The following is a 14,517-nucleotide window of genomic DNA, read 5'->3' on the forward strand; positions in this document are numbered from 1 at the left end:
CAATGTCGCAAGTCTCAACTCGCACGCCTCGCTCGCTCCAAGCTGCTGCTGCCGCAGTAGCAGCAGCTAAGCCTATGGCTGTACGCACACACACACACAAAGATAAGGATTCACCATATAGGCTGAACGGACTGCTGGGGCAAGTGTTGTTCCCGAGCACCTGTGAAGGCCGCCACGGTACACGATAACGTGATGTGGCCTGCACCACGCCCGGCCGCCTTTGTCTCCCCAGTGGCGATGTACACACACCGCACCAGATACTCATTTGAGGCTGAGTCGACCAGGGGGAGGCCCAGAACCGGTTCAGACAATCTTCACTGCTGGTGTTGGTGGCCGTGAGCGGGTATAGAACTCTGGTCACCGGGTTCGTATCGCAGGGCGCTCTGCACGCACTCCGCACACGCACACGCTTACGCATGCACATACACACGCACACACACACCCAGTCACTCTGTGATGACGGTTCACCAGCCGTGCGGCCGTGTGCTCCTTGACATCTCTCCTGTTCCGACGTGCTTCGCTTCCAGCTCCCAAAGCACCACCGCGATAATGTCTGGTCTTGTTGTGCGTGATCACTCAGCCTTGTCTCGTCGCGTTCCATCAAAAGTGCAATATTTAATGTGGAAAAGTGGTTTGAGTTCCTTGGCTGTGTGTGTTTATTTGCGTACAATTCCTCTGCTTCTTTGCTTGCACGGCGCGTTGCAGAGATAAGGAAGTCAGCTTTGGTACAGCGGCAACATTTATATGAATTCATGTTTATCTCTCGAACCATCATTTGATGGCATTGATTGTAAGCCAATGCGGTGCTGTGGTGCAACCATTGAGCATAATATAGACTCGCACGGAGACCCACAGACTCACACAGAGACCCATAGACTCACACAGAGACTCACACCGAGACCCATCATCCTTCACTCACAGCGTGTTGCTGAAGTGGGCAACTGATTTTGGAACACCAGCAAACGTTCCAAATTGGCGTCTGGGTTCTTTAGCCGTTCGTCGGCGCCGGCTGTCAGCTGATGGGCTCAGGGGTCTCAGTCGAGCGATCCGGGGTGGGGGGGGGCAGGCGGCGGGTGACCGTGCGTTCCACTCTCTGCTCAGTCACAGCGCGAGTAATCGTCATCGTTATATTGTCATCGTCATCAGCCGTGATTTGTACGCTTTCACACGGGAATTGAATTTTCTTACTTCATGCGCCACGTGCACGCCGCTGCAGGATGGGTCCTTCGGTTGTTTTTCGGAAACATGTCCGTGCAGCCGGTGGTTGATTTTTGCCTGTTGCCTGTTGTGGCATTGGCACACAATGGCTAGCCCCCGTAGAGAGTTGGGGGAGGGGATCATGCGCGGCGAATGCAAACTTGGTGCCTTACAATGGGGGTGTCTATTTGGTGTTTGAACCTCTTAAACACCTCCGGTATTGTTGTCAGAAAGGGTAAAGCCGATTCTTTTTTCTTCTTCTTCATCATTTTGAAAGGGTTCCATAGAGACACTCCGGAGCGAGTGTGCGGGGTGGATTTGCAGCGGGGCTGGGCGCAATACCGCCACATTAGCATCGTCCCCATCAGCCGTGATCAATCCACTGCTGGACGAAGAGTTCCTAGGGGCATCGCCGTCTCTTCTCACTGTGCTGCGATTACAACAATCCACCCCCGGCATCTGCACACCAGGCTGGCACAAATCCGCGGAGCGTTTGAGCGCCGTTATTGATAATATCTTCCGACGAAAACGACTGCAAGCGTGTCAATCTTAAGCAAAGGTAATTCACCGCGGCCAAAATGCATCATTGGCGACCTTTAAAACGCACGACACGGCACAATTTTGTTATTTAACATCGCGACTCTGTTTCCGGTGTCGCAACGTCACCAACTGGATGCTCCCTCGAATGCAAAACGGAGTCGCTAATGACGTGACGTGACGTGTGTGTGTGTGTGTGCGGATGAGAGATGTGGCATTAGGGATGAGTTTCAGATTAAAAAATTGTGATTTGAAGATTTAAAAAAAAATGTTTTGTTGGTTTGGATTTTCAAGGACAATCTCGAATTTTGTTTTTATTTGGAGGGAGGGTAGGATGGATTCAATTGTGGGGGGGAAGGGGAGGGAAAGGATTTCGAAAGAATCTGATTCCATAAGGTGTCCGGACTGAGCTCGGCGGTCGCTCACAACGTGCTGCACTCTTGCCGAAAACGCTCACCGCCATCAACCGCGGCGGCGAGCGAGGTGCGGCGGCGTCTGTAACCCGGGGTGTGGATTCCCACGTTGAGCGAGGTGATGACAACGTTTCTCGTTTTTCCTACCCCACCGAGGCGGTGCGCTAAGCTCTGAGAATTGGAACCGCGGTAGAACCAAAAAGAAATGGCGCGAAGGTTGGAATTGGGCACCAGGCTGCCGAGGCCCGTCGTGGCCTGGAGAGTGTGAAGCTGCAGATTCTTGAGCGACGTTCGTGAGAGGTCGCTAAGCGGCTCGTTCATTTTTTTTTAACACGTAAACATCTCGAGGCCGCGATGACAGCGGTGCAGCAATACCAGCAAAACACTCTCAAGCTGATATAATAAATATTTAAACTATATTGAGGTTGTTTTTCTCGTCTCTCGCAGATGGTGTCCTTACATGTATTTTGTCTTCTCTCCTCGTGCATTAAGATTTTAATTGAGGAACTAGTCAAACATCATTATCAAAGACGCTCATCAAAAGGTGCTGAGACTCGTCGCGACGATTCTGAAAAAGCCACTGCTATTCATCACCACCTTCATCGTTGTCGTCAGCCTTGCACAATCCACTGCTGGATCACGGCATCCCCAAGTCACGCAGCGGCGTGCACATCTCCGTGGACCTCCTCTCCGACGCGCTGGTGTCCCCTGGGATCTCCGGGCAGCCACACGTCCTTCTCTTGTGGTATATTTCATAGACAACCCCCAACGTGCGTCGGGTGGACGAGGCCAGATTGACCTCCACGAGTCCGGCACCCAAGGGGTAAACATCAAAGGCCAGATGGTGGTGGAATGGGACTGTCAAAGCAGATCCTGGAGGTCCGTGCATGTCTACTGTGCAGCAGATGCGGGATTTGGCGGAGGGCATGGTTATTTTACTTTTTCGTGCCATCTATTATTCTTTGTCTCTGTCTTCCTCTCTAAGCAATACAAGGGTTCCTTTCTGACCACAACATCCGTCTGGCTGTGCCGGCAGTCCTGCCGCACACGTGTGGCGGAAGGCTGCACATTAATAAAACAAACTCCCATGGCCGAGTCTCCCCCCCCCCCCCCCGCACACCCTCCAAGATATTGCCAGACATCAGGAGGTAAGTTGGCTTCGTAACTGGATCGGAGACCGCCTGGGAATGCCAGGCTTTCGCGAGCTTGCGGTGCGGGGTGGCCTGGTGATGGTGGTGTGCGTGGCGAGGTTTCTCCCAGTGATTCCACGATTCTCCGCGATGCACCGTGCCACGAAGGGACGCTCCGATGCAGGGTCTTTAATAAATCGTCGTGAGGCTTAGTGGGGGTCCTGGTGCATCTTCTTCACGTCGAAAAGTCTCCTCGTTGCGTGGGGGGGGGGGGGGGGTTGGTTGGCCGCTCGCGTTTGCTCTCCCCTTCCGCGAGCTCCTTTTTCGGCGCCTCTTCTCGCATCACATCCACCGTCCTGGTATCTCGCGCCACCGCATCCTCCCATCAGCCCCTCCCGTCTCCCTCTGCTGCTTTCTCCTGCCCTGCTCTGGTGGCATTTCCATAGCCCTGGCTAAAGGACATCATCATTATTAATGATTATCATCAGTACAAGTAAATAGAAGCACCTCCCTTTTGCATCTCCACACAGAGTAGAAGTAAAATATATAATTTTAGTCCGTCAGCCGATTGACTTTCCGGACTAATATACAGGGTGCTTCAAAAAAATGTAAACACTTCGGAGAATTTGCAACAAGACCACGTGACATGTGCTGCTGCCTCTGGGCTCTGGAGACCACCTGGAGAAGATTCCAGACCACGTGCTGACAACGATGGCGGACAAGTGGATACTTTTTGAAGCGATTAAGATACATTTGTTATCATGTTACTGTGTATTATCCACTCTTTTCCATTAAAAACGATATTCCCATACAAGTGTTAACATTTTTCTGAAGCACCCTGTATTTAGGCAACATCTGTTTAAGCCAGTAATCTCTGGACCGGTTTTGACTTGCCTAGTCCTCAGCAGCAGATGCAGGCTTGTTAAACAAACGCCAGATGTTATTGGCAAGAGAACCCCTTACATAATACGGGGCCTCGTTTATCGCAACGTTATTATGATTTTGATTATAAACACGAGATCGGCCAAAACACTTGTACCAGTTGCTCGTGCCATCTGCCGTGGATTTCTCATAAACATTCCCGACTGCAGGTGCGGTTCTGGAACCTGGGCGTGAATCACTGCAAGAGAAAATCAATTAAAAAAAGTAAAATTACCCAATTAGCCCTATCAGCCCCAGATAATTCCGGGATTACTGATTAAAACTCAGCAGGTGGCTTGTGACATTTGCCCCCCCCCCGCCGCCCTCCCCCCAATAACCCCCCCCCCCCAATCCCTCACCCCCCAAATCTCCCCCAGGCCTCCCACATCAACAGCTCTTCTCGAATTCTATTCCTGTGCTTCTCATTCATACCCCCTCCCCATCCCCACCACTCCAATCACCCAATCCCCCACCACCATCCACCACCACCCTGGTCCACCTTTCCCTCTATTCCAATAGGCTCCATTTAAATGTAAATTAGGTAATGATGCACTGCAGACTTTTGTTGGCTGGCAAAAATGGAAATTTGAAGTGTGCGGGGACACAGAGGGGCAGGGAGGGAGACATGACAGTAATAATAATAATAATACTATAATTCTTCATCATCATCCAGGCCGAGTGGCGCGGAGACAGCGCACACGGCTCTCCGTTGGAATATTATGAGTTCAAATCCTGGTCGGTGGTTGACTTGGCTCATCATCCTGTCAGGGTTGATCAAAATGAATGCTGTTATGTGCGGTGGTAGGGAGGCGCGTGTCACAGTGCAGCAGCTGCGGGTCCTCAACTATTTAAACTAAACTACTTTTTCTTTTATACTCTCTTTATACTCTCTCTTTTATTTTACCAGATAAGGTCCACTGAGCTATGTAGCTCTTTTTTTTCAGAAATTATCTGCCCACAAATGATAGCTCAACGAAGTGGCTTATCACGTGTGGAAATGTATAACAGCCAAATACTCTAAACGCGTCTTTCTAAATGTGGAGGGGAAAAACTGGAGGACCCGGATAAAAATCTACGCGACCACGGGGGAGAGAGAGACACGCAAACTCCAAATATGCAGCAGCAGGCGTCAAGGGGTCGTGATCGGACCGACGACCTCCTGCATACCAGGCGAGGTAGTTAACATCTCACCACCGCGAAGCGGTACATAGATCGAAGAGACATCCGAGAGTCGGAAGATGAAAAGCGCTTGCATTATGCAGCCGCTAATATAGGACTCGAAGGTTAAACGTGAGCAGCGTCGGCACAAAAGACGCACGCGCGCTCGCACAGGTCCCGTCCTGCCTGATCTGCCGAGTCTCAATCATCGTGACTTAGCCTCGCGCTTTTCGACAAAAAAAAGGAAAAAGTGGCGTTCGAGACAGATGGACAGATCGTTAAAGTAAATAACGGAGCGAAGGCGGCAAATGATCCCATCAGTGCAGTTGACCCAAGCGTGGCGGCGTCGTCGCCCTGAATGTTGGATAAGTGGGCGTTGTGGTGCAGCGGTTCGCGCCGGGCTGCGCCACGAACCCGGCCACCCGAGTTCCATTCTCGCTCAGGACCACCAACAGCGGTGACGGTTATCTGAACCGATCCTGGGCCTCCCCCTAGGTCGACTCGGCCTCAGATGAGTGCCTAGTGCGGTGTGTAAGCATCGCCACTAGGGAGACAAAGGCGGTCGGGCGTGGTGCTGGCCAGCCATCCCCCTGGTGTGCCGTGCCGGCCTTCATAGGTGCTCGCTAACAACACTTGTCCCAACAGTCTGTTAGGACTATACGGGGGATCTTTGTCTTTGTTGTGACCCCAATGTCCGGGCAATTTTCGGTACCGTCCGCCGCCTACGGAAGGATGGGGGCGGGGGGGGAATCGGTTAATCCAACGATCGTTGGGAGGTCTCAGACGTTTCGTTTCCTTTGTAAATATCGCCACGAATGGCTTCCATATCCGTGAAGAGGGAGGAGGAGGGAGAGGAGAGGGAGAGAAGAAACATCCCTCGGTACAGCGTTGTTTAGTTAATTACTCGGAAATGTTTACGGAGGTGCCTACGTTTAAACCCACCGCGGGGGGGGGGGGGCTTCCTTTGTTACAGGATACACAAAAAGTGCGCTCTGTTTATCCCCAGGAATTTGAAAGGGGGGGGGGTGGGGGGGACCCACACCCTGGAAAACCGTCGATGTGGGACTTGCGTTTCCTGCAATCAGCGAGGGATGTTGTATTTGTCAAAATAATAATCGGAGCGTTTGTATTCTGCATGGGGAAAACGCTCTGCATCTCCTTCATCATCATCATCGCCGAAGCGCTGCCAACAGGCAATGCCGCAGAACGTGTGCGATAAGGTGAATGCGATAACCCATAATGTGCCGGGGCAAAAGCGTTTTCTCCAGAGCGATCAGATAAAGAGATCAAACGTCCAAAAGTCGTAGCTTATTATATATATTATTTATGAGGTGTCACTCGTTAAATAAAAACAGCGGTAGTGTCTATACACCGCCACCCAATGCAGCAGCGGAAACCACTGCAATGAATCATCCTCAACGTTCTGGTTATTATCTTAGTGAGCCATGATCAATCCACTGCTGAATGAAGGCCTGCGCACGCTGTCGCCACACCTGCAGGTACCGCGATCCATCTCGCTCCTCCGCACGCAGTTGATCCCATCGCTCCACCTCCCCATCGCTCCACCTCCCCATCGCTCCACCGCCCCATCGCTCCACCTCCCCATCGCTCCACCTCCCCATCGCTCCACCTCCCCATCGCTTCACCCCCCCCCCCCCATCGCTCCATCTCCCCATCGCTCCACCTCCCCAGCACTCCATCTCCCCGTGCCGCTCCACTTCCCCATCGCTCCACCTCCCCGTCCCGCTCCATCTCCGCACCAGTCGCCCTCCACGGGCACATCCCCCCCCCCGTGTGATGTACGAGTGTTTACATTTGAGTTCGTGGCAGGCGGTTTACTTCACAAATAGCCGCTCCGTACACAACCAACCCGCCGGAATAATAAAACCTTTGCACTGTAATCCTACTCTGCACAAGGAGAAGCGATGAATGAATGAATGACCGCGCGGATTCTATACGTGGGTGGTGCGTTCCGCAACGCTGCGTCCGCCACGGACTCTGGGAGAGCGGCGTCACCGCCGGCTGCCCGTTGCCGCCCGTCCGAATTCGGACGGAGCATTTAATTTCCCGTCGTGAGCGGCAGACTCGGCGGTGGCGAGCGTTGATAAGACGCGGGAAGAAGGGTCCTTGGTACACGGCGATGAATTCGTTAGCATACACTTAGTGGTGGCGGTGGTGGTGCGAGTGCGGGGGCGACTGCGGTCGCCTTGAATATTAAACAGTAGATTTGTAATCGGAGGGGTTCGCTTTGTCGGACCCCTGCGCGGTGGCTACATCCCCTGTCGTCGCGAGCGAGCCACTGCAGATTCATATCATTATCGTCGTCGTTATCATCATCATCATCTTCATGGGCCATGATCCATCATCCACTGCGGGGACGAATGCCAGACTTCCTGCGACCGCTGTTGCAGGCGCAAGTTGCTCGTGAGAGAGCGGCCGATGCGAGATCGGCCCCGATAGCAGATTTACAGTGGGCGGCACTTGTTGGGCTTGCGTGGTTGTGTCGTTTGTTGTTGTTGGTGTCGCGCCAGCGGTCGGCAGAGAGGGGTTCGTAGCAGCTCTGCACGAGCGCCGCCTCACTCGAGCGAGGGCCCCGTCGAATCGGCAGCAGCATCATCGGCCAGGATCTATCCGCTGATGGATGTCGCGCCTACGATTAGCACGGTTGGCGAACGTGCACGGTGCGAAAGAGCCCGCACCGTCCCACGAGTTCCTGAGATGTAACATTCCATCTAACGCCCCCACACGAGATGGTTTCGTCGCTCCATCTCATCAGTGGGCGACCCTCCGATGCAGTCCAATGTTTGCGAGGGAGGGGGGGGGGTGTAAATTTAAATCGCGAGGTTCTGCTCCAGGGGCAGTGGATAGGTGCTCGTTAGGGAATACAGGTGATGCATCTGCCAGTCGACCAGTGGCACCTGGGTCTGTTCCGTGACCTCCTGCCAGCAGCGAGCCCTTCAACGCACCATTACGTGGCCTCGAAGTGCACCTAGCCTGGCACAAGTGCCGTTGTGATGTCACCGCCACTTAGTGGCGAACGGCGGTTGTTGTTGTTGCTAGGGACGTTGTGGCGCTATCCCAGGTTGCCTTCAACAGAGACTCGAGGGTCGATTTGAGGGCTTGTGCTCGATGCTCGCTGTGAGATGAAAGTGACCCGGTAAAATGACCACCGCTCTGGCTCTCGTGCAGCGGTCTTCATTGCAAGGCCCGCAGGCCACTGGCGGCCCCTGGTGGCCTTTAGTGCGCCCCCCCCCCTACACAAATGTGACAACACCCCCATCATCATCATCGTGCTGCTGTCAAACTCCCAATGGTTTCAAATGGTGTGGCGGCCCTCACTCACTGACGATGTCTTATCGGTGAAAGTGTCCCCACCCCCCCTCTCTCTGAACACCAGTGAAGAACACCGCTCTAGAGCCAGACCTTTAGCCAAGCCTGTAGCACGACGTCCTTTAAAGGGGGTCTGGGGGACGGAGCACGGCACGACACGGCCAATGCGGAACTCGAAAGAAATGTGAAAGGCTGAACGGGACGGCGAACGATGTGATCTAATTTTGTCTGCTGTGCTCGTCTTCCCACGCTGCGTGTAACGAGGAAGGGGCTGACACGTGGGTCGCTTGCATTTGCACCCAACATTTAGCCTTCGTGCCCAGCCCCCTTCCTCGAACTTCTGCAAGAGAGATCGCGTTAAATATTATACTGGCATTTTTTTTACTTGGCCACAGGAATTTAGAAGGGAGGGGGGGGAAGGGGGCTGAACCTTGAGCCGGATTGGGGGGCGGTGGGGGGCTCATTCCCGACCACCTCTCTGATGCCATGGGGCTGCCAGTAGCTGACCTTTGGCCTTAGTGCTTTGGCCACCGGGAGTCGAGGGGGAGCTCTGGCTTGAGTGATTGGCTCAGCGGTTGTTTGCAAGGCGTTAACGATGAGAAGGCTCGCAAGCCTGAGTCTGGGCCCGTGCGTAGCGGTGAGTGAGCGCGTGGCGTGGTCGTCCCAGGGGTCACTCCCAGGGGTCACTCCCAAGCGTCACTCGCACACATAACTGTGCGGCTTATAACGTTCGTTGCCACTCTCAGGCAGCAGTCGGATTAAAGCACAAAAAATGTATCCACGCGCACAAAGTGTGCACCTGGATACAATTTTTGTGATTTCATGTGCGTGTCCTCCCGCACACCTCTTCCAAGACGTCTGGTTCAGCGTGTGGAAGAGTCGGCAAAAGTAGTCCTCTTATTGGGGCTGTCTGGAGCTGGTGGAGTTTTCCTACCGCCGGCAGTGGCGTGGGCAATTGCAGGGCTGCGCCTTTACAACATATTTTAATCTGCAGCCAAAAGAAAAGGGCTGTCACCGCTTGCTTAGAAACAGCGCGGTTACAATTAGCGTTGGGGTCTGTCAAGCGCGGCACGGCATTGCTGAGCGGTTTACTCTACCGGGAGCGTTGGTTGGTAGGGAGGGGGGGATAAATAAACATACCGACATGAACGAGTTCCTGTGTGCGCATGTTGTGCGTGTCTCGCGTGCGCGTGTGTGGAGACACGCACACACGCGCGCCCGTGAGAGAGTCGGCATATTCCACGTGAGAGAATAGAAGCCCGCACTGTTACCGCAGACTGCCCTCACTCGCTCGCTCGCCCAGCATTAGCGTCGTGGTTTTTTTTTTTAACACTTTGGCTCGGAGCGTTTGCGAAAAATAATAATAAAAAAACAACCCCAACCAATACGTTCCGTTTTTGTACAAGCAGCGGCAAAGCTGGGGAAATTCCTCGCAAATACTCCACGTCTCGACGACGCGAGTCGTGTTTACTCCACGAGTCAAACACTCAAAGATGTTGTACGGCGCGGGAGGGGGGGGTTAAATCAAACTTGGGTTGATTGATCCCCCGAGAATCCTCCATGGTGTCAGCGCTGCCATAGGAACGCAGCAGGCCACCACCACCAACCACGCTACGCTAATGGCGTGAAATGAGTTCGAGTGGGGGGCACGGAGCTCTTATTCGCAATCCCGGCATACGCCTCTGTCCACGCGGGGTGTATAAATGAGCGCACCACGGTTCGCTGAGTGGCAGGCCGCGTGTGGTGGGGTAAGGCGTGGGTTCTCCCCACCGCTTGCAAGACGTCTCACCAGAGTGGAAGAGTAGGCCAAACTGCCCTCGAGCGGGGAGGCCCTTTCCGCCAGCAGTAGCGCGGGTGAGCAATTGCCGTACCGCGCCTCTACCGCGTACTGCTTCGCTACGGCCGCCCGTGCCCGATGATGACGGACAACACGCCTTGGATAGTCACCTCTGGTTTTTTTTTCAGTTCCCATTTTTAAACCGTGAAGCGCAAAGGGTAACGCCGAAATCAAAAAGTTAAAACGAATAAAAAAGCACACACGGCCGTACTTCGGTGCCGGCCGATAAACCGCCAGCAATGCACGCAACAGCGACGCTCCAGGATTGATCGCGGTGCTAAAACTATTGCATGGCAACCACTAACAAAGCGGTCTGTATAACATGCAGGGGTGAGCTCCCCCACCCACACCAACATTCGAGGCGCCGGGCTGCACCCCCCCCCCCTAAAGCCCCCCCCCCCCACCACTCCACCGAGTTAATCCGGCCCTGGCTGATGAAGAGAGGTGATTGGTTGTCTCGTGTTGAGCAGGGGAGGTGTGGGGGGGGGGTGAGCAGTGAAGGGGGGGCGGGGGTCATGCATTTACCGGACATTATCTGCCTCCCTCCGTCCCCCCGCCACGAGAGTGGGTGGTGACCCGGGGAGCGAGCGAGTGAGCGAGCGGTGCTCGTGATTATTTCGTTGTCGTTAATTAGCATTCGTTTTGTAAGCTTGTACCGTATGTTGGTCTTCTTTCGCACCGTCCGTAAGGCAACCGTGCTAATCGGAGATTCAGGGTGGGGGTGGGGGGGGACAACAAAAAACTAAACACAAAAAGCAGTTCTAAAGAAATGAGTTTTTCAATCTAGATTCAATATATTTCATCATTTGGGTTGGAGGGTGGTGCGGTGGTAAGCGCACCGCACCTTGAACCCGTTGACCTGAATTTAATTTTCAGTCATACCAGGACCGGCCCTCAGCACTCACCCTCCCTATCACCAAACGGCACTGACCAGCGTGGTGAAGTATGGTCAAGCAACCCCCATGACCGGCACACAGGTTGTATGTAATAATGTTTTTTAAAATGAACCGATGTTTAGCGTGGATCGTGCCAAGAAAGTAAAACGCTAAATAAAAAAGATTCGTTGCGACCACATTAAAGTAAAATCCAATTTCGTACAAAATTAGCAACGGCCTTTACTTACGGCACAAATACATTGCATATATTGTAATGCCCTTTTACTAAGCCTTTCCAGATGAATGAGACGTGCATTTTATTTCGAGAAGCCGGATTGTGTTGAGTTAAAGGGATCTGACCCAGAGCCTGCAACACAGATGCGTTCAATGCGAGCCATCCCGAGAAATTAGTCAGAAGTTAAAACCGCTCGCCCGCACCACCCCCCGCTCGCGCTGACAGAGTTCAGCGTCGTTCACAAGGGGCGTCCAAGCCGGCTGTGTCTCCGGTATTCCCTCCTTATTCGCGATGAGGCAAACGTGCCGGAGATGCTTGTGAACAGTACATTTCGCAGTTAATGACATTGGCCCGCGAACACCTATCTTTTTTTCGTGAATTACCTGAAATGATTACGTTAATAAGTGGTTTGGATACGTTGAAATTATCTCATCACTTTCTCTCTCTCTCTCTTGGTACGGGCGTGTGGAGTTACAGATGCGATTCGCGGATAGCCAGACTCACGGAAAGAAAATTCGTGAATAGCGAGGGAATACTGTACTGTACTGGGTAAAGGGTGGAAGGGTATTCGCCAGAGGGGTAATACTTGAGCTTCATGGCAAGAAGGATCTGAGTTCGATTCCTGACTCGTGTGCCTTTTTGCATAGAGTCTATTCGTTCTCCTCCTGCTCTACAGACTGAGAGTGACTGGAGTGTGTACGCTCTCCCCCTATCCTGTAGAGTCTGAGTGAGTGGAGATGGAGCAATGAATTGAGCTCTTGTGCCGGTGCCAGACGGATTCCTACATCACAGGAGCGCGAGGGTTGGTGACGGCTTGGGGGAGGCCTTCATCCAGCAGTGAATTGATCGTGGCTGGTGACAGTGATGTGAAGCTGGTTGGGACTGCCCGCCCAGAGCCCGACACGCTTATAATGGGAGTTAGCCATTGTGTGCCAAGTCACAGACACATTAACCACCAGCTGCTCACGAACTCTTTCCTAAAACAACCCGGACCCAATTCCCGAGTAGACCGCAGCACCATTTACGTTGTTGACAAAGTTGTGGGATTTTAAGAGAGAAAACTTTGTTTAATATTTGAAAAAGGTAAAGCTTCTAAACAGCCCTCCCCACCTTCCCCTTGCCCCTCTCGCCCCTGCCTCTTTCCATCCAGCAGTACTGTGTACACACGTGTGTGGTGGGGTGCAGTGTGGGTACTGCCAACCATCACGTGAACTCCGGTCATCCTCGCGGCAGCTTTTGGCTAGCCAAGGAAAAAAGACGGTCACTGCATCGTACGCCTTTAGACAGGGGTTTGCGTCCGTCTGGAATGCTCTTCCTTCCGATACTCGGAAGCCACTGGGGCACTTTCATCGAGATTGACAAACGAATTTATTTATAACTGTTTTTTGTGTTTAGTTTTTGTTGTCCGTCCCCCGCACCTCTGTTTAGCACGGTTGGCTATGTATGGTGCGAAAGAAGTTCAACGTACGTACGTACAACCTCTTGGCAAGACGTCTGACCAGCGTGGAAGAGTAGGCCAACGTACGCTTTATACAGTGGCTCTCTCTAGGGGCCGGTCTAGGGGAAGGTCGTTCCGCCAGCAGTGGCGCGAGCCAGCAGTTGAGCTCCTTCACCGTTAGAAGCCCTGCCACATTGCAGACGGAGCCTGGCTCGGCCGGACAGGGCGGCTGTGTGTGCGAGGCTACCACGTAAGAAAAATGAACAAGAAACAGAGAACGGGCACTCTAGAACAATCCCGTGCAGCCAAGAGGCGTGACTCCTTCACTAGATGCCGCGGTAGCGATATACTAACTCCCTCACATGGTATACGGGAGGTCGTGGGTTCGATCCCCACCCTGACGACGCCCGCTGCTGTATATTCGGAGTTTGCGTGTCTCTCTCTCCCCGTGGTAGCGTGGATTTTTCTCCAGGTCTTCCAGTTTTTCCCTCCACATTTAGAATCAACGTCACACGTTTAGAATATTTGGCCACAATAAATTTCCATGCGATAAGCCACTTTGTTGAGCTATCATTTGTGGCCAGGTCGCTTCTGAAAAAAAGCTACATAGCGCTCAGTAGGCCTTACCCGGTAAAATAAAAATAGTAGAGGTAGTCGTACTACCTCCCGCACGCCGCCTTTCACGGCCCTACGCGTAAAATATAGAAGGTAAAAAAAGTGCAGCCCTGTAATTGCTTGCTCATGGCAGATGCAATCCAGAGAGAGCCTCCCCCTCTCGAGGGTGTTTGGCCAACTCTTCTACGCTAGCCAGGTCTCTTGGAAGAGGCTGGGAGTACTCACACTCTTTACCCCCCCCCCCCCACCACTTCACGCGACGTGCCGATGGCCAACCATCGAACAAAGACGATCACAGCATCGCGCCCTTTCAGGTGCACTTCTGCGGCCGTCTGGAACGCTCTTCCTTCCGATCTTAGGAAGCAACTGGAGCAGTGCACTTTTAAATGACCTCGAATGAAAACTCATTTCTTGAGAACTGCTTTTTGTGTTTAGTTTGTTGTTCTTCCCCCGAACGTCCGATTGATCACGGTTGGCTGCGTACGGTGCAAAAGAAGTTCAACGTTCGTACATGAAACTAACTTGGGTGCATCCATTGACACTGCTGGTTGAGCGGAGGCGGCAGAGTGGGGGGGGGGGGGGATGGAATCCACTTGCCCCGTTGTTTCAACTGCAACTCCAGGAATTCAGAACGAACCGGTGATCTCTGGATTGTGCGTCCGGTGCGCTGACCGGTACGCTGTTTACGAAGCATCAGCGTTGGGGAGACAGAGGTGGCCCGGCGTTGGTGCTGGCCACCCACCCCCTCGTGCGCCGTGCTGGAGCTCGCAAACGGCACTTGCAGCGTGTGTAGGCTGCGCGCGGATGGATCTGCGTCGTTGCGTACGTCCG

General features: G+C 53.2%; 1 protein-coding gene across 2 annotated transcripts in view; it reads left to right on the forward strand.

The window, feature by feature from the left end:
• CHST11 (carbohydrate sulfotransferase 11) overlaps positions 1 to 14,517 on the forward strand; it is an 85,635-nt gene that overhangs the window by 29,357 nt on the left and 41,761 nt on the right. Inside the window, exon 1 of one of the 2 annotated variants that reach the window (XM_032954375.2) lies at positions 6,357 to 6,855. The exons of the other annotated variant lie outside the window; for it this stretch is intronic. The gene's annotated coding sequence lies outside the window, so the exon portion shown is untranslated. Of the gene's footprint in view, positions 1 to 6,356; positions 6,856 to 14,517 lie in introns of those variants that run through there. 2 annotated transcript variants of the gene reach the window in all.

This window comes from Petromyzon marinus, chromosome 14 (assembly GCF_048934315.1).
Source record: "Petromyzon marinus isolate PM22_M1 ecotype Great Lakes invasive population chromosome 14, UKy_Petmar_22M1.pri1.0, whole genome shotgun sequence".
Classification (NCBI taxonomy): domain Eukaryota; kingdom Metazoa; phylum Chordata; class Hyperoartia; order Petromyzontiformes; family Petromyzontidae; genus Petromyzon; species Petromyzon marinus.